A 20,352-nucleotide genomic window follows, 5' to 3' on the forward strand; every position below is an offset into this window, starting at 1 on the left:
AACTCAATAATCATTGCAGACCCAAAGGCCTGGTGCTTGTTGACTAATGAAATTATCACTCATCATATGATGACTTGGAAGTGTCTCTCTAATGGTGATTAGGTGAGCCAACCAAAGTTGGGCTTAATCATTCGTTGGTTAGATACACCAAGTATGATCATGTTAATGGTTGGACCTAACCGGATCCTTACAGTAGAGGCCAAAGCCTACTGATTAGGTTTCTGGGGCAAAATTAAAATTACTAAAAATTGTTTAGAGAAACAATTGGTTATGAACCTACCCTTAGATGTACATGGGTTGGCCAACCAAAGTTGGGCTTGTGTGTAGTCTAAGTGGATTCTAGTACCCACTAAGGAATTAGGGTAATTCCTCGAATTGGAGGTAGAGGCTACCAATTCGAATAAAATAGTAGGAGAAACCTTTTGATTAAAGTCCAAATCTTTAGGTTTAATGAATCAATTACTAATTAGGTTATGGTTCTCCTTTGTGCAAATATGGCCACTTCCCTATCGCTCCGATCATTGTTGGACAATGATAAGTTGGTGGGATCCAACTTCGGTAGCTGGTACCGAAAGTTGAAGATAGTCCTGGAGCATGAATGGATCCTATATGTGATAATGGATCCTGCACCTGAGGAGCCAGCTGCCAATGCACGTGGAACAGTCAGAGACACTTACCAGAAGTGGTTCAGTGACCGGACCATGGTGCGCTGTATCATGCTGGCTGTCATGAGCGACGAGTTCAGTCGCAGATTCGAGACGGCTCAGCCAAAGGACATGCTTCAAGTGTTGGAGGATGCCTTTGGCACACCCGATGACGTAGAGAGACACAAGACTAGTTGTGCCATCTTCAATGCCAAAATGCGGGATGGTGCCTCTATTACTGATCATGTACTGTACATGATCGAGCTGATGGAATGATTGAGCAAGCTCGGCTTTTCCTTGCATGAGCAGCTTGGGAAAGATGCAATACTGAACTCGCTGCCCAAGTCTTATCTCCCATTCCTCACTCATTATAGAATGACAAAGCCTGAAGAGAACTACCACGGTATACTGGGGTTGCTTCAGAACTTTGGGAAGGATCACCAACTTTACAAGGAGTCGGTGAACTTAGTGGGAGGTTCGTCTTCTGGTTCTCGACCTTTTAAGAAAGGGAAGAAGAACAAGAAGAAGAAAGTGAAGAAGGTGCAAGTTTAGGTTGGGATATCAGTGCAGAGCCGGACCAAAAAGATCAAGCCTGATAAGAGTCTATTCTACTGGCAAGCACCCTAGATTAGATAGTGTGTTAGATATCTACTTATGGCATTAAAGGCTAGGTCATATAAACAAGAACAGAATGAACAGGTTGACTCAAGAGGAAATCTTCGAAGTCAGTGATTGTGAATCACTTCCAACCTGTGAGTCCTGTCTTCTTGGTAAAATGATCAAGTCACCTTTTACTGAAAAAGGTAAGAGAGCTACTAAGCTCTTGGGCCTAGTACATACTGATGTATGCGGGCCCATGAGCACCAGTGCTAGAGGTGGATATTTCTACTTCATAATTTTTACGGATGACCTATCCCGATATGGATGTCTATCTGATGAAACATAAGTCGGATTCATTTGAATTTTCAAACGATTCCGAAGTGAAGTAGAAAAACAAACTGGAAAGAGTATTAAAACTCTTCGATCTGATCGAGGAGGAGAATACCTTTCTAGTGAGTTTCTCACATATCTAAGAGAGAATGGGATTCTCTCCCAATGAACTCCTCCAGGAAACCACAGCATAATGGTGTGTCTGAAAGGAGGAATCGGACTCTATTAGACATGATCCAATCCATGATGGGTTTTGCTAGCTTGCCGATATCTTTCTGGAGATATGCACTCGAATCAGTCTGTTATCTGTTAAATAGGATTCTAAGTAAGTCTATAATTAAGACTCCATATGAGATATGGACGGGACGTAAGCCAGCACTTTCACACCTTAGGGTCTGGGGGTGCCCGGCCTATGTCAAACGATTAGTCACAGACAAACTTGGACCTAGATCTGACAAATACTCATTCAAAGGGTACCCCAAAGAGACAAAAGAATATTTTTTCTACCATGCTGATGAACAAAAGGTGTTCGTCAGCCTTAAGGCAATCTTTTTAGAAAAGGAGTTCCTTGGTGAAGGAACCGTTGCCTCTAAGGTTGAACTTGATGAAGTTCAACAGGTAGAAGGACCGACACCAATAGCTGAACCTGAGTCGTATATGACTAGATCAGATTCGGAGCCCAATGTACCTGCACCATTAAGGTGATCCGATAGAGTACCGCGTCAGCCAGACAGATACTACGATTTCTTGATCTGAGATGGTGATCCCATCGAACTTGATGAGAATAATGAGGATCCGATCACCTATATGGATGCAATGCAGAGATCTGATTTCGAGAAATGGCTTGAAGCCATGAAATCTGAAATGGAGTCTATGAAGGTCAACGATGTATGGACATTGGTTGACCCACCTGAAGGGGTTAAACCCATTGGGTGTAAATGGGTCTTCAAAAGGAAGAGGGACGCAGACGGAAAGGTGGAGACCTATAAAGCCCGTCTGGTCGCCAAAGGGTATCGTCAACGTTATGGTATTGACTATGACGAGATATTTTTTTCTGTGGCAATGCTCAAATCCATTCGGATAATGCTTGCAATAGCTGCCCATCTGGATTATGAGATCTGGCAGATGGATGTAAAGATAGCTTTCCTGAATGGAGAGCTGACCGAAGAGGTGTATATGATACAACCTGAGGGGTTTACATCCACAGATGAGTCCAAGGTGTGCAAGCTTCAGAGATCCATTTATGGACTAAAGCAAGCTTCTCGAAGTTGGAACATGCATTTTGATAAGGTGATCAAAACGTATGGCTTCATTAAGAATGGAGAAGAGCCCTGCATCTATAAATGGGCAAATGGTCCAGTTGTGGTATTTCTTGTCTTGTACGTGGATGACATTCTCTTAATCGGGAATGACATCCCCGCACTACAGAAAATAAAAGTTTGGTTGTCATCACAGTTCTCCATGAAGGACTTGGGTAAAGCATCCTACATCCTAGGGATGAAGATCTATAGGGATGATCTAAAAGGATACTTGGGTTATCCCAGTCCACGTACATAGACACTGTGCTGAAGAGGTTCAGCATGGAGAATTCCAAGAAGGGCTATCTACCGATAGGCCAAGAAATTTCTCTCTCTAAGAAGGATTGTCCGACAACTCCTGAAGAGAGAGAGCGTATGAGTAGAGTCCCATATGCTTCAGCTGTGGGATCTATCATGTATGCCATGACATGTACGAGACCAGATGTGGCATACTCACTAGGAGTAGTGAGTAGATGCCAATCTGATCCTGAAGAAAATCACTGAAAAGTGGTTAAAGCCATCCTTAAGTATTTGAGAAATACTAAGGACCAATGGTTGGTTTATGGCGAGTCAGATCTGAAACTTGTGGGGTTCACAGACTCTAGCTTCCAATCTGACCATGATGACAGCAGGAGCGTGTCGGGTTATATCTTTACTCTGAATGGTGAAGCCATCTATTGGAAGAATTTCAAGCAACATACTGTGGCAGACTCTGTTTGTGAAGCGGAGTACATCACAGCATCGGATGCCGCGAAGGAAGCTGTGTGGCTGAGGAAATCTATCACTGAGCTCGGAGTAGCACCCTCCCTCGATGGTCCGGTCCTGCTCTACTGCGACAGCACTGGTGCCATAGCTCAGGTGAAGGAACCCAAAGCATATCAGCGGACGAAGCACATCTTGCGCCACTTCCACCTGGTCTGAGAGATCATGGATCAAGGTGATGTCGACCTTCAGAAGATCGATGGAAAGGAGAATCTGGCCGACCCCTTCACTAAAGCCCTGGCGATAAAGGAGTTCAACAACCACAAGTCGAAGATGGGTATTAGATACTATGCCGAGTGGCTTTAGGACAAGTGGGAGTTGTTGGAAAATGTATCCCAAAAAGCCAATCGTCAAGCTGTTGACGGTTGAGCAACCAAGTATTGTAATTGATTTGTTAATAAATAAAATATATTTGGCATCTTCATCATAAGCTTTCATCTTCTAATGAACTCCGTTGTTATGATGAAGTCCTTAGGACTATTTAAGTTCGATAAAGAGAGGATTTATCGATTAGTCCTTAAAACTGTTCACGACCAAATGATAAGCTGTTAATAAGGACGACAGCATCTATCGAGCATAGGTCGCTGTAGGCCATATGGGTTGGTTGTCTTCTTAACCAAGGAGTGTGGAGACACTGGTATGGCATACAGATGAGATGTAAGGGTACATCATCATTGAACATGACCAACTCTAGAGTATTCTGCTGTCGAGAATGTCTCTGATGGGATATAGGTATAAGGGTCCCTTAGACTTGAGATCGCCTCAGTGACTTGCAAGCAACTCACTGTGCTTTGGTACTAGACTAACTGAATTTCTAATTCAGGGATGGAAGACTTCTGGGCATAGTCAAGTACTTGCGAAGTCAGAATGTGATCGAGATGGGATTGACCACTCCAAGAGTTGGAGAAGAATGAGTCGCTGTATTTCAATTTAGCAAAACCTTGGCCAGGGTAATCCATCAGATGGATTTGATATTTTGAAATACAATGTGGACAACCTGATCAGAGTTGACAGTCGAACTCTGGGGTGTCCTATGATCAATTTGGTCAAGGGGATGAATTATATGAAAACTATATCCGCATGGGTTCTAAGGATGTTGTTCTACACATTCGACCTATCCGATCGTCGGGTACCATTGCTAGATGGTCACTTCGATTGGTACAAAAATTTATTTCTATGCTACTGGCTTAGGTTCGGACCTATGAGGTCACACACATTAGTGTTCATGATCCGATCGGATGGTTGATCAATGATTAAGAATCATTCTAGGGTTAAATGATCAATACGATTGACATTTAACCCAGTGCAAGTATTGCAGGAGGATCGATTAGCAATTCGATTGCTAATTGGTTTAATTTGATTAAGTCAATGGGCTGAGATTAAGTCTAATTAAATATGATTTAATTAGATTTATTTTGGGCTTGATTGGATCAAGTCCAATTGGTTTATTGGATAAGCCAAGTGCAAGGAAAAACTAGTCCTAGTTCAACTAGGACTTGGGTCAATCTAATTTCTAATTTGATTAGAAAATTAAATCAGATTTAAATCTAATTTAATCTGATTAGATTAGATTCTTAATTGGGTTAAGACATATTTTAATTAGGTTGATCTAATTTTGGTTTGATTTGGTTTGGAAAACCAAATTAAAACAAGTCATAAGATAGAATCCTAGTAAGACTAGGATTCCACTTTGCGCCACATAAGCCTTCCCCACGCCCTATCTCTTATTCAATGCCAATCTCCACTTATTTTGTGTGACAAAAGCCCTCTCCCAGGTCTCTCCCACATTCACAAAAGGTTTTCTCTCTTCTTTATAGGCCAAGGAATTTCTCTCTCTAAGAAAGATTATCCGACAACTCCTGAAGAGAGAGAGCGTATGAGTAGAGTCCCATATGCTTCAGTCGTGGGATCTATCATGTACGCCATGACATGTACAAGACCAGATGTGGCATACTCACTAGGAGTAGTGAGTAGATACCAATCTGATCCTGGAGAAAACCACTAAAAAGTGGTTAAATCCATCCTTAAGTATTTGAGAAATACTAAGGACCAATGGTTGGTTTATGGCGAGTCAGATCTGAAACTTATGGTGTTCACAGACTCCAACTTCCAATCTGACCATGATGACAGTAGGAGCGTGTCGGGTTATATCTTTACTCTGAATGGTGGAGCCATCTACTGGAAGAATTTCAAGCAGCATACTGTGGCAGACTCTGTTTGTGAAGCGGAGTATATCGCAGCATCGGATGCCGTGAAGGAAGCTGTGTGGCTGAGGAAATCCATCACTGAGCTCGGAGTAGCACCCTCCCTCGATGGTCCGGTCCTACTCTACTGCGACAGCACTGGTGCCATAGCTCAGGCGAAGGAACCCAAAGCACATCAGCGGACAAAGCACATCTTGCGCCACTTCCACCTGGTCTGAGAGATCGTGGATCGAGGTGATGTCGACCTTCAGAAGATCGACGGAAAGAAAAACCTGGCCGACCCCTTCACTAAAGCCCTGACGATAAAGGAGTTCGATAACCACAGGTCGAAGATGGGTATTAGATACTATGCCGAGTGGCTTTAGGACAAGTGGGAGTTGTTGGGAAATGTGTCCCAAAAAGCCAATCGTCAAGCTGTTGACGGTTGAGCAACCAAGTATTGTAATTGATTTGTTAATAAATAAAATATATTTGGCATCTTCATCATAAGCTTTCATCTTCTAATGAACTCCGTTGTTATGATGAAGTCCTTAGGACTATTTAAGTTCGATAAAGAGAGGATTTATCGATTAGTCCTTAAAACTGTTCAAGACCAAATGATAAGCTGTTAATAAGGACGACAGCATCTATCGAGCATAGGTCGCTGTAGGCCATATGGGTTGGTTGTCTTCTTAACCAAGGAGTGTGGAGACACTGGTATGGCATACAGATGAGATGTAAGGGTACATCATCATTGAACATGACCAACTCCAGAGTATTCTGCTGTCGAGAATGTCTCTGATGGGATATAGGTATAAGGGTCCCTTAGACTTGAGATCGCCTCAGTGACTTGCAAGCAACTCACTGTGCTTTGGTACTAGACTAACTGAATTTCTAATTTAGGGATGGAAGACTTCTGGGCATAGTCAAGTACTTGCGAAGTCAGAATGTGATCGAGATGGGATTGACCACTCCAAGAGTTGGAGAAGAATGAGTCGCTGTATTTCAATTTAGCAAAACCTTGGCCAGGGTAATCCATCAGATGGATTTGATATTTTGAAATACAATGTGGACAACCTGATCAGAGTTGACAGTCGAACTCTGGGGTGTCCTATGATCAATTTGGTCAAGGGGATGAATTATATGAAAACTATATCTGCATGGGTTATAAGGATGTTGTTCTACACATTCGACCTATCCGATCGTCGGGTACCATTGCTAGATGGTCACTTTGATTGGTACAGAAATTTATTTCTATGCTACTGGCTTAGGTTTGGACCTATGAGGTCACACACATTAGAGTTCATGATCCGATCGGATGGTTGATCAATGATTAAGAATCATTCTAGGGTTAAATGATCAATACGATTGACATTTAACCCAGTGCAAGTATTGCAGGAGGATCGATTAGCAATTCGATTGCTAATTGGTTTAATTTGATTAAGCCAATGGGCTGAGATTAAGTCTAATTAAATATGATTTAGTTAGATTTATTTTGGGCTTGATTGGATCAAGTCCAATTGGTTTATTGGATAAGCCAAGTGCAAGGAAAAACTAGTCCTAGTTCAACTAGGACTTGGGTCAATCTAATTTCTAATTTGATTCGAAAATTAAATCAGATTTAAATCTAATTTAATCTGATTAGATTAGGCTCTTAATTAGGTTAAGACCTATTTTAATTAGGTTGATCTAATTTTTGTTTGATTTAGTTTGGGAAACCAAATTAAAATAAGTCATAAGATAGAATCCTAGTAAGACTAGGATTCCACCTTGCGCCACATAAGCCTTCCCCACGCCCTCTCTCTTATTCAACGCCAATCTCTACTTATTTTGTGTGACAAAAGCCCTCTCCCAGGTCTCTCCCACGTTCACAAAAGGTTTCCTCTCTTCTTTCTTACATGGAAGGTGGTTTGGATCAAATCAAAAAGGAATAAGTTTGGATTTCGAATTCTATGAGATAGAGTTTTAGAAATCCAAAACTCTTTCTATTTTGCACCAAATTTATCCAAATTTTTTTTTGGAATTTTTGTGGCTTTTAGGATATACATTGTGCACCCTTTTCTAGTGATCCATGCATGAAAATATGGAGGAGGTGCTCAAGAGTTGGGCGCCCCTTAACTTGCCATGTTTGGATAAGCCTTGACTAGGTATTTGACCTAGACAAGGACTCTATCATATCTCTCTGTATAAAATGAGTTTCTTCATGAAGTTTTTGAACAAGATATAGATTTGAGAGACCTTTGTGTCATCCAAAAATTAGAGAGAAAGACCTTTGGGTCGTGGAGATATAAAAGACTCAAGTTAGGGTGTCTAGAGAGAAAAACGTGAAGAAGAAGAGGGTCTTCTTCTAGGGTTTTTTGTTTTCATATCTTTCCTCCCTCCATCTTGAGTTTTCTGAGAGCATCTCAGATTTGAAACTCCTCCTTTTACTTTCCATCTTTGGAAGAGTCCAAATCAAGAAGAAGGAGGCACCTGATCAACCATCAAAGAAGGATCAGTGCAGTACTAGCATACTGTGCTGATTTCCTGAAGTAGGACTTCTGATCGAGATTCGTGGGCTCGTGTGGATGACTCCTAGAGGCCAGACGCATGTGCGGCTTGCAACATCATCCTCAAGCCCAGATCAGCGAGGTTAGAATGTCTAACCTGCAAGGTAATAGATCTGATCTATTGTTTAATACATACATTAGATGTAGTATAGAAACATGTTGATGTGATCAACATGTAGTTCATGCTATATTTATATATTTTAATTTTTGATTTAATGCTATGTAATAATCATGTAATAGGATCTTAGATCTAGGGATTCTCTGATTTTAAATAATAAATTTTGATTTATTTTAGTCTTCTGCTGTATTATCTTGAAAAAGTTTCAAGATCTAACCCTAAAACCCAAGATCTGGTTCCTACAATATACTCCTTAGCCTTTATATTGACTCTCCGACCTCTCTTGCAGATGGGACACCAGCTTGTTGCCAACGTCGAGGCAGTGAAGATCGTCAAGGGGGAGGCAGCTCGGGTGGAGGAAGGTCGCCTGGCTGAGGCTGCCCGCCTCGAGGAGAAGATCATCGAGGTCCTAAGTCTTCAGGAGGCGTTAGAAAAAGAGGGACAAACCTCATCTGATCTGAGGACTGCCTTGGAGGAGGAGAGAAAGAAGGCTGAGGTCGAGGTCTCCGAACTAAAGGTGCAGGTTTTCGAGCTGAAGGCGCATGTTTCTGAGCTGAAAGCGCAGATCCCATCCTTGGTCTCGGAGGCAGGGGCCCGAGCAGTGGAGGAGTTCAAAGCCTCCTCCGAGATGGAGGATCTAAAGGTCCAGTTCGGCCAGGATGCCTTCATCAAGGGTTTCGAACTCTACCAAGAGAAGGTGGCTGGAAGGTTTCTCGAACTAGACCTCAGCTTCCTGAACGAGGCATCGGATGATGAAGCCGGACCATCCGAAGCCGCTGCCGGTCCTCCTCCAACTGGGACCTCGTCGACTGCTGCAGTCACCGCTGTCGATCTTTCGAGGATGCCGAGCCCCTCCACTTCTGCTCCAGAGGTCTGGAACCTCTAGCTTTGTATTTTTCCTTTATGGTGACTTTTCTTCGTTCTTTTGTACTTGAAAATTATTTAATCAATGAAATTGGATTCTTCTTTATAGAGGGGCCCCTTTTTTTTTCTGTATTCTTTTCCTTCTTTTTTGTCTTCTTGCATTAATTTGAGTCATGGCGCTCTTGTCTTCCAACGACAGTGCCCTACCAAAGCTCTTCCCCTGTCGGAGGGGATTCCTCTGAAGTCGATGATTCGAGACCTCCATAGGAAAGTTCGTCAGTTGATGAGAAAATCCAAGAAGCTGGAAGATGAACTTCACTGGCTAAGGGAGAGCCATTCAGAGGCCACTGCGGAGGCTACTCGCTTTTGGGACCTCCACAAGAAAGGCTTCATGGAATACACCCGAAGGAAAGTCGACTTCATGATGGAGCTTGAGGAACTCCAAAAATATGCCAGCGATCGATCTTAGACTCAGGCTTCCAAGATCAGCTCCCTTGAAGTCGAGCTGGCGACCGTGCGGGAGAAGATTGGCCAGCTGGAAGAGAGCTCATCCTAGCTCACAATCCAGGCCGACAGCAATCGAGACTGGTCGAAGAAGTTCTCCGACCTTCAAAAGCAGCTGCAGAATGTCGAGGCGAACTACAACGCCTACCGAGTCGGCTGGAGCAGACAAGTAGAGGACTACCGAAGGAGGCTCCAGACGGCGACCGACGAAGTTGCCCACCTTCAGAGATAATTATCTGAGAGAGTCCAGCCTGCCTCCACACAAGGCTCCGACAAGCTTCACTCCTTGAGGGGGACCATGGCAGAACTGTCTGTGGCCCTTGGGCAGGAGGAGGCCGAACTGTAACGGCTGAAGATTCAGTTGGTCCATGAGCAGCAGGCGGTCAAAGATGTTGAGGCGGAGTCTGAGGTTCTGAGGAAGAGGCTTCAAGAGTCGGAGGGCAAGAGCCGGTGGTTCCACCAGATGTACCGAGATATGCTGCTGAGAAAGATGAAACTAGAGGAAGAAGTCAAAAACTTAAAGCAATCCCTAATAGGGACCGGAACTGAGAGCTCGAAATCAGAAGAAGCTGGGCTTCCTTAGAACTCCCCTTTTTTTTCTCTTTTTATCTTTTATCCTTCCATGTATTCTTTTTCTTTTCTTGTCGTTTCTCTTTTTTGACCTTCAAGGCTTTGTAATGTACACTTCACTAATGAAATGAAAAAAAAAAATTTCATTATCTTGTCCACTCTTGTATTAAGTGGTTGTTTACCGAACTTCTTTTGTCTTCCATCTTGATTGGCATCGGTGTTGTTTGTAATTCCTTGTCTATTCTTGCTTTGAGTCGTTGTTTACCAAATTTCTTGTATCTGTTGTCTTATTCGATGCCAATGTTGTTTGAAGGTTCACGATCATCGTCGTGTTGATTTGTATTTTTTGTTCATGACCGTAGGTCTTTTTGAGGCCATTTGAGTTCGACGCTTCCTCCTAGTGCTCGAGCTTGGGGACCCAAACTTCTCATTACTTTTGAAGAAGTCGATTTCTCTTCGGCCTGTGTCAAGTTTCCTCTTAGCGACTGAGGGTTTTTGATAGGAGTATCCTTCCTCGTTGAGACGAGGTCCCTTGTGTCTTTGATGTAGTTTATTTTTCATTTATCGCTGGTGTAGTTCGTCGCTTTTTCTTTTCATCTCCCCCCTTTTTTTTGTGTTCGAGTGAGGGTTTTCCCTCTGCTCTTAACGAGGTCATGAGAGTGTAAAGGAGCCGTTGAGGAGGCTTTCCTCCCCGTCCGATCTTGATCGATTGGGTCTTTGTTTGTGTCAGGATGAGGTTCTCCTCTTATTTCCGACAGTCAATTTCAGCTCATGTTAGGATGAGGTTCTCCTTATGTTCCTAACAGGGCTGTAGGGGTATGTAAGGGCCACTGCAAGAGCCTCTCCCCCCATCCGATCTTTAAGTAACCAGGTCTTCAACTTTGCTCGTGTTAGGATGAGGTTCTCCTCCTATTCTTAACAAGGCTGTGGGGGCACATATGGACCGTTGCGAGGGCCTCTCCCCCTATCCGATCTTTAAGTAACCGGGCCTTCGACTTTGCTCATGTTAGGATGAGGTTCTCCTCCTATTCCTAACAAGGCTGTGGGGGCACATATGGGCCGTTGCGAGGGCCTCTCCCCCCATCCGATCTTTAAGTAATCGGGCCTTCGACTTTGCTCATATTAGGACGAGGTTCTCCTCCTGTTCCTAACAAGATTGTGGAGGCACATATGGGCCATTGCAAGGGCCTCTCCCCCCATCCGATCTTTAAGTAATTGGGCCTTCGACGTTGCTCATGTTAGGATGAGGTTCTCCTCCTGTTCCTAACAAGGATGTGGGGGCACATAAGGGCTGTTGCGAGGGCCTCTCCCCCCATCCGATCTTTAAGTAATCAGGCCTTCGACTTTGTTCATATTAGGATGAGGTTTTCCTCCTGTTCCTAACACGCTTAATTTTGATTGAATGAGGGAGTTACTTCCTGTCGTTATAAGCCCGTGCTAAAAGAAAAATATGCAAATATGAAACTTTTATTTAAGGCAGAGTTATTGGTAATACATCCGTAGATTTTTTGAATCCTGTAGCCGTGGAAGGTCTACTCCTCATTGGGGTCCTCCTGAGATGGAGTTGATAATCCCAATCGGAGGTCAATCTTCAGGCTGCTCCTCCCTCCTTGGCAGCTTCGGCTGTGGCAGGGTCCTAGGCCGATCTTCCCTACCTTTAGGTCGGTGTCGAATGAATCTGTCGAGCCGACCTCATCTGATGAGCTCTTCGATCTCATCTCGGAGCTGAATACACTCCTCCATGTCATGGCCGTGGTCACGATGATAGAGGCAGAACTTGTTAGGATTGCACTTTTCGGGGTGTGTGTACATCCTTTCTGGCCTTGGCTGCTGCTCTCTAACCTCCATCAGCACTTGAGTTTTCGATGTGTTGAGAGGGGTGTAGCTGTGGAATCTTTTCGGGGGAGAGCTCCGCCGAACTCTGTGGTCCGGGTTTCTCTGCTTACGACCTCGGGGAGGAGTCCGGACATGCCTGTGTTGGGAGGAGTTCGAGAACACGACCGAGCTTCACTCGGCTCTTTTTCAACTACGGGCTTGCTGGAGTCTCCTGCCTGTCGTTCCTTCGCGGCCTCCTCATCCTTCATCTTGAAGGCTTCTTCTGCTCAGGCATATCCTTCGGCCCGAGCCAGCAAATCAGCAAAGTCCCTGGGATAATTTTTTTTAGGAAAATTAGAAGATCGTTCTTTTGGAGACCGCCCTTCAGGGCGGCCATTGCAATCGATTGGTCCAAGTTTCAGACCTCGAACGTAGCAACGTTAAAATGCTTGATGTAAGCTCGGATGGATTCTTCCTCCTTCTGCTTGATGTTGATAAGAGACTCTGAACCTCTCCGAGGACGTCGGCTACTAACAAAATGAGCCACAAACTAGTGGCTCATCTGATCAAAAGAAAAGATAGTACCCAGCTTCAGCGCTGAGTACCAGTTCCTTGCTACTCCCTTCAGAGTGGATGGGAAAGCTCGGCACAGGATGGCGTCTGGCATGCCATGGAGCAGCATCATTGTCCGGAAGGCCTCCAGGTGGTCAATCGGATCTGAGGTCCCATCATAGCTTTCGAATTAGGAGAGCTTGAAGTTTGGCGGGATCAGTTCCTGCATGATCATTTGAGAGAAAGGAGGGCCAGTATAGATATCCTCACCATAGCAGGGGGAGCGTGGTGGAGCTCTTCGATCCATCAGTTCATCTCTTGGAGCCTTTGATCCAGGAGGTCCTCTCGACTGTGCATCTCGAGGGTCATCTGGCAGAATGGAGGTAGGGATCCTCCGAGAGTGGAATCATGATCAGACTAAGGGCTCTCCACCCTCGGATTCTCCTTTCCGGGGAAGACAGGGTGATTGGTCCAAGTGGCCTGCCCTACTGTCAGATTTTGGAACTCCGACGATGCTCTTTCCAATCGCACTGATGCCTGCGGCTGTTGCTGCTGCTGCTGCATGGCCTGCACTGCTTCGGTGAGGCCTCTGACCTGTTGAACCAGCAGGTCGAACTGCTCCATGCCGACTGTCATTGCCGGAGGAGGAGGAGGGGCCTGGAAAACTGGAGGCGAGGTCAGAGCCTGAGATCTGGCCGCAGAGGCCGTGGATCACCTGGTGGATGCCTATCGGGGAGGCATCAGGTAAAGATCTAGTAGGAGAAGGAGAAGAGGATGTCGGAGAAGATGATTGGAGGCAGTCCCATTGAGCACTCCTTTAAGAACAAGGGTACTGCGAAGACACAGCCCCTTCCTCTAGCGCCAATTCTGTTGGTGCAGAATTCTGCCGAAGTCGGAGAAGCTGGAGCTGGGATGACCGCAGCCGCCGTCGAGACCTGTAAGGAAATTCTAAATCAGAGTTGGGGGTGCTCCGGCAAGACCTTCCGATGCTCAAGTCAGTACTCTGCTTCAACAGAAATGGAGTGCTCGAGTAAAAATTTTAGTAGAGTTTTGAGATAGAGTTTAGAGCTTAGAGAAAAATGTATCTGAGAATCCCATTTTATAGAAGGAGAGCGTAACTGATTGACAGCGAATTCTGTAACCGCCTGATAGTGGGCCGTTCAGAGCTGCACGGAGTTTGTTACGGAGAGTAGTGGCGTCAGGGGCCGTTCAGGGCCATGTGGAGTTTGTTACGGAGAGTGGAGTGGTATCCGTTGTCGCGACTTGCCAGGGAGTGGAGTAAGGTAGTGGCCCTTGTCGTGGCTTGCTAGAGAGTTCGGATCTATCGGCTGGAGCTCGACTGGGATGTCTGATGGAGTGGAATGGCTCTCTATTTCGTCGATCTAGAAGAAGCTCGGATGTTTTCGAGGTTGCTGACGAGTCTACTGTTGTCGGATGCCTTGGGCACTGATGCTACAAGAGGGAGCCATCTGCTGTAGAGGCTCAGATGAAGACTTTCTATTAGCGAAGTTCGGTAAGAGTCCGATTGCTAGAGAAGTCCATCTGAGATTTGCCTGATGGGGAAGCTCATCTGAAGATTATCCATCGGAGAAGTCTGGTTTCATGAAGAATCTGGCGGAGGGTCGGCCGGTGGTGGACTTCGGATGCTGTTGGGGAGGCTCATCTGCTGGAGGAGTCTGGGGGATCCGGAGGTGATCGACCGTTGTAGAAATCCAGTTGCTGGAGCTCATCTGTTATAGAAGCTCGTCCGGAATCCATCCGCTATGGAAGTTCAAATGGAGTTCGGTTCTTACTGAAGGCTGAAAGGAGGCCGCTTATTACAGAAGCTTGGATGAGGATCAATTATCGTGAAAGCTCAGAGTAGTGTCCTGGCTGGTGGAGCCTGTCCCGTTGTAGAAACTCATCCGAAATCCATCCGCTATGGAGAAGCTCGGCTGAAGTCTACCTATAATAGAAGTTCAGAAGAAATTCGTTTACAATAGAGGCTCGAATAAAATTTGCTTACAGTAGATATCCAGAGTAGACCACCTGTAGTGGGAGTTCGGCTCTCACAAGAGCTCGATTGGAATCCGAAAGGCGGTCGACCACCGTAGAAACTTGGATGGAGCCTGGTTACTGTAGAAATCTCATTGTTAGAGAAGCTCGGATATTGATAAAGTCTGGAAGAAGTTCAGAGTAGGGTCGTCCATGGCTGGAAGAAGTCCGAAAGGGATTCAGAGAATAGTTGATTACTGTAGAAGGTCGGCTGATAGTGAGGCCCAGAGAGCCTGTGGAGTGGCCCGGTAGATGAATGTAGAAGCTTATTGTCGGAGAAGTCCAGACGGTCGAGGGGATTCAGAGAGATGCCACATAAGGTCGGAAGCCGAAAAAGTCCTGGAAGGGTCGGTCTTCTACAAACTTCGATTGGGGGTATTTTATACCCAACAACTATCAACCTAGATATGGTCATTCATATTATATTTTAATTTTTAAAATCAATCATATGGATTACCCCAGCCAAGGTTTTACTGAATTGAAACACACTGATATATTAACTCCTACTTATTCGGAAGGGTCAATTCCATCTTGACTCATGCACCAACTTCTCAAGTACTTAACTGTGTCCAAAAATCTTTCATTGCTGAATTAAAAGTTCTAGTAGTCCGACATCAAAGCACAGTGAGTTACTTACAAGTCACCTTGGTGATCTTAGATCGAAGGGATACTTATACCCATATCCTTCATGAGCTACTCTTGGCAGCAGAGTGCTTAGCAGTTGATCACATTCAGTGAGATGTACTCCTACATCTCACTTGCATAACATGCCAGTGTCTCCACACTCTTTGGTTTAGAGGATAACCAATATACATGGCATACAACGATCTATACTTGATATAGCTATCATCCTAATAATAGTATATTATTTGGTTATGAACTTAAAATTTAAGGACTAAACGATATATCCTCCTATATCGAATCAAATAGTCCTAAGGACTTCATCACACAATAAGAGTTTAATATAAGTTATACACAGTGATAAGAAAATTAAATAATATTTATTAATTTAATAATTTATATACAATTACAATAATAAGCTCAACCATCAACAGACTGACGATTGGCTCTGGACATAATTTCCAACAATTAAGAAATACTAAAGATTATATATATTCCACCTCAAAGTAGAGTCGGTGATAGTGTGTTGCTTGAAACTGTTCTAGCAGATTACTCCATCATTTAGGATATAAATATATCCCAACATGCTCTTGCTGTCATCGTGATTTGATTGAAAACTGAAGTCTGCAAACCCCATAAGTTTTAAGTCGGATTGTCCATAGATAAGCCACTGATCCTTAGTATTTCTCAAATACTAAGGATTTCTCAAATCCAATTGCTTATCTATATGTATCTTGATTAGAAGATGATGATTTAGTTGATGATATATTGAAACTCCTTTCTAATTATCATCCTGCTTTGACCAAAGACTTTCAAAATCATCGACCTATGAGATCACATAGGATGTTCGCTCCCCTTATTAGGAGTGACTAATCCTTTATTGGTCACTCACAAACTTCATGCATAATTAACCACATCCAGAACACCCCACATAAGGATCAGAGAATCAAGTTAGGAAGTGAACCAAAATGTGAATTCATGTACACAAGATACCATGGTGACCTTTGGTCAAATGATCACTTACGCAACTCCCACTAGAGAATCATCAGTTTACATGTAAATAAGACTCCATCAGATATTCTTTCATAAGTCTATTCAGCAAACTCATTCTCTATTGAGCACCCACATCCTTGTATTAGTGTCACCACATAAGTGGTTGTGAGATCACCACCCTCATCACTGAGCATACATAGGATATGTCAGTCTTATTGATATCATTGATCTCTGACTCAATAAATCAATGACTGAGAATATTTTAGATCATGGCTATCAAAGATTTAGGTCTCACTGGTGTGATCTCATCACGGTCCTAAAACTATTACCCAGACCTATGAGGTTCATTATAATCTTGAAAATAATAATAATGTGTCGCATATAATGAATTGAGATGCCTATTTTATTAAATATCAATGTCAATTATATAAGTTTGGAAGATAAACTATAGAAAACATCCGATCGCATCCCATATGCGATTGACTTGTAGGGTATTATTCTTTCAATCTCCCACTTACATTAAAGTCAATCGACTTTATACTTGATGCTCATGCAATCAAGGTGGTGGTCAAACTGCTGCAATGATAAGGCCTTAATGAATGGATCTGCTATATTATTCTTAGTATCAACTCGCTCCATGCTCACATCGCATCTTTCGACTATCTCCCAAATGAGGTAGAATCATTTTAGGATGTGCTTGAATTTATAATGAGACCTCGATTCCTTGGCTTGAGCAACTATCTCAGTATTATCACAATAGAGAGGCACTAGTTGTTCAATTTTTGAAGCTACATCCAATTCTGAGATAAACTTCTTCATCCAAATAGCCTCCTTAGCAGCCTCACTAGCAGTAATGTATTTAGCCTTAGTAATTGAGTCAGCAACAGTTTGCTATTTGGAACTCTTCCAACTTATTGCTCCATCATATAGGATGAACACATACCAGATATGGATTTGCTATCATCCGAATTAGATTGAAAATTAAAATCAGTATAACCTTTCAGTTTTAAATTAGATCCATCATATATGAAAAAAATATCTCTAGTCCTTCTTAAGCACATGAGTATATTTTTCATAGCTTTCTAATGATTTTCTCTAAGATCAGCCTGAAATCTGCTTACAATGTCCAAAGTATAAGCCACATTAGGCCTGATACATAACATAGCATACATTATTGATCCTACAGTTGAAGCATAAAGAATAGAACCTATTCTATTTCTCTCTTCAGGTGTCTTAAGAGACATCTTCTTAGAAAGTTGTATGCCATGACCCATGGGCAAGTAATGTTGGAAAATGTATCCTAAAGCCAATCATCGAGGTTATAGATGATTGTGCTCCATATAAGTATATGAATTATAAAATGATAAATGTTATCTGATAGATTCATCATAAGAAATATATCTTCTAAAATAGAACTCATATGTTATGATGAAGTCCTTAGAACTACTTTCAAAATGATAAAAGAGAATTTATCATGTGGTTCTTAAATCTTGCTCATGACTAAATGATACAATTATCATAAAGATGATAATTGTATCGAGTATAGGTCATTGTATGCCATATTAGTTGGTTGTTCTCTTAACCAAGATGTGTGGTGACATGAATATGGCATACGGGTGATATGTAGGAGTACATTTCATTAAGCATGACCATTTCTGGAGCACTCTGCTGTCAGGGTTGCTCTGATGGGATATGGGTATATGTGTCCCTCGAACCTGAGGCTGTTTCAGTGACTTACAAGCAACTCACTATGCTTTGGTGCTGGACTATCTGAATTTTTAATTCGATGAGAAAAGATTTTTGGATACAGTCAAGTACTTGTGAAGTCGAGTACGAGTCAAGATGGGATTGACTGCTCCAAGTAAAATTGGAGATGATACATCATTGTGTTTCAATTCAGCAAAACTTTGGCCAAAATAATCCAGTGAGGAGTCACAGGATTTTTGAGGTTGAGACACAATGTGGACCACTCTTCTTGGTTTGATAGTTTAACCCAAAATCATCCTTGAGCATCAAGTGTCAAAGAGATGAATTATATACAGTAACTATATCCATATGGGTTCTAGAGTGTTGCTAGGTATGCACTCGGCCTATCTGGATGTCGGGTCTCATTGTTAGATGGTTACATCGATTAGTATAAGAATTATTCTTATGCTACCAACTTAGGTTTGAATCTATGGGGTCACACACATAGAAGTACCTGTCTGATCAAATGGCTGATCGACGATTATGAATCTGTTGGTGCAAAAATCCGCCTGCGCCGGAGAAGCTGGAGTTGAGGAGGCCGCGGTCGCCGCCGGGACCTGCAAGGGAAGTCTAAACCAGAGGTGGGGTTGCTCCGGCAAGACCCTCCGACGCTCAAGTCAGTTCTCTGCCTCAACAAGAATGGAGTGCTCGAACGGAGAATTTAGCAGAGTTTTGAGATAAGAGAAATGAGCTTAAAAAAAAATAACGTATCTGAGTCCCCCCTTTTTATAGGCGGGGGAGGCAGCGGACTGATGGCGACGTGTGTAACCGTCTGGTAGTGGGCCGCCCACGGTCAGAGAAATTAATTATGGAGAGTGGTGGGGTAGACTCGTGGCTGTTGTCATAGTCTGCCACGTATGGCCTGTTGCGGATAGTGGGGCAGCGTCCGTTGCCGCTAGCTGTCAGTGAGTAGTGGGATCGTGCAGCACCTGCTGCAGGGAGTGGGACAGAATCGTGGCCGTTTGCTACAGCCTGTCAGGGAGTAATGGGTCCGTTGCTGGAGCCACGTAGAATCCGCTGTGCGGATCTGTCGATTGAGGTTCGGTCGCGGTTGGAGTCCGGCCTCCGTAGGAGCCCGGGTAGAACCGCTCTGATGTCGGAGGTGGAGTCCGGCTCCCGTAGGAGTCCGGGCGGAGCCGTTCTGATGTCGGAGGTGGAGCCCGGCTCCCGTAGGAGTCCGGGCGGAGCCGTTCTGGTGTCGGAGGTGGAGCCCGGCTCCCGTAGGAGTTCGGGCGGAGCCGTTCTGATGTCGGAGGTGGAGCCCGGCTCCCGTAGGAGTCCGGGCGGAGCCGTTCTGATGTCGGAGGTGGAGCCCGGCTCCCGTAGGAGTCCGGGCGGAGCTGCTCTGATGTCGGAGGTGGAGCCTGGCTCCCGTAGGAGTCCGGGCGGAGCCGTTCTGATGTCGGAGGTGGAGCCCGGCTCCCGTAGGAGTCAGGGCGGAGCCGTTCTGATGTCGGAGGTGGAGCCCGGCTCCCGTAGGAGTCCGGGCGGAGCCGTTCTGGTGTCGGAGGTGGAGCCCGGCTCCCGTAGGAGTTCGGGCGGAGCCGTTCTGATGTCGGAGGTAGAGCCCGGCTCCCGTAGGAGTCCGGGCGGAGCCGTTCTGGTGTCGGAGGTGGAGCCCGGCTCCCGTAGGAGTCCGGGAGGTGCTGCTGCAAACAAAGTCAAGGGTGAAGTCCGGCTCTGATAGGAGTCCGGATTGAGCTTACCAGCGATTGATATTGAGAGCGGAGCCCGGCTCTCGTAGGAGTCCGGGCGGAGCTGTTTTGATGTTGGCGGCGGAGCTCGGCTCCCGTAGGAGTCCGGGCGGAGCAGCGCTTGCTGATGGCGGTGGAGCCCGGCTCCCATAGGAGTCCGGGCGGAGCTGCACTTGCTGATGGCGGTGGAGCCCGGCTCCCGTAGGAGTCCGGGCGGAGCTGCGCTGATGGGAATTTCGGCCGCGGGTATTTTATACCCAACACCAGTCCCCCTACTTCCAAGTTTGAATTTCAAGCGAAGGAAGTACACAGAGAGAGATGCACAGCCGAAATTGCCTCCTCGATCCCTGTGCGCGGCTGCCCCCACTTAATGTGCGCGTGTCAGAATCCATTTTTTGGCAAAGGCGACTTGAAAAGTCTTTTCGAAACCCCCACTGAAACGCGATCCCAGGCGTCGCCCTGTGGGAATCTGTGA

This window comes from Elaeis guineensis, chromosome 5 (assembly GCF_000442705.2).
Source record: "Elaeis guineensis isolate ETL-2024a chromosome 5, EG11, whole genome shotgun sequence".
NCBI lineage: Eukaryota > Viridiplantae > Streptophyta > Magnoliopsida > Arecales > Arecaceae > Elaeis > Elaeis guineensis.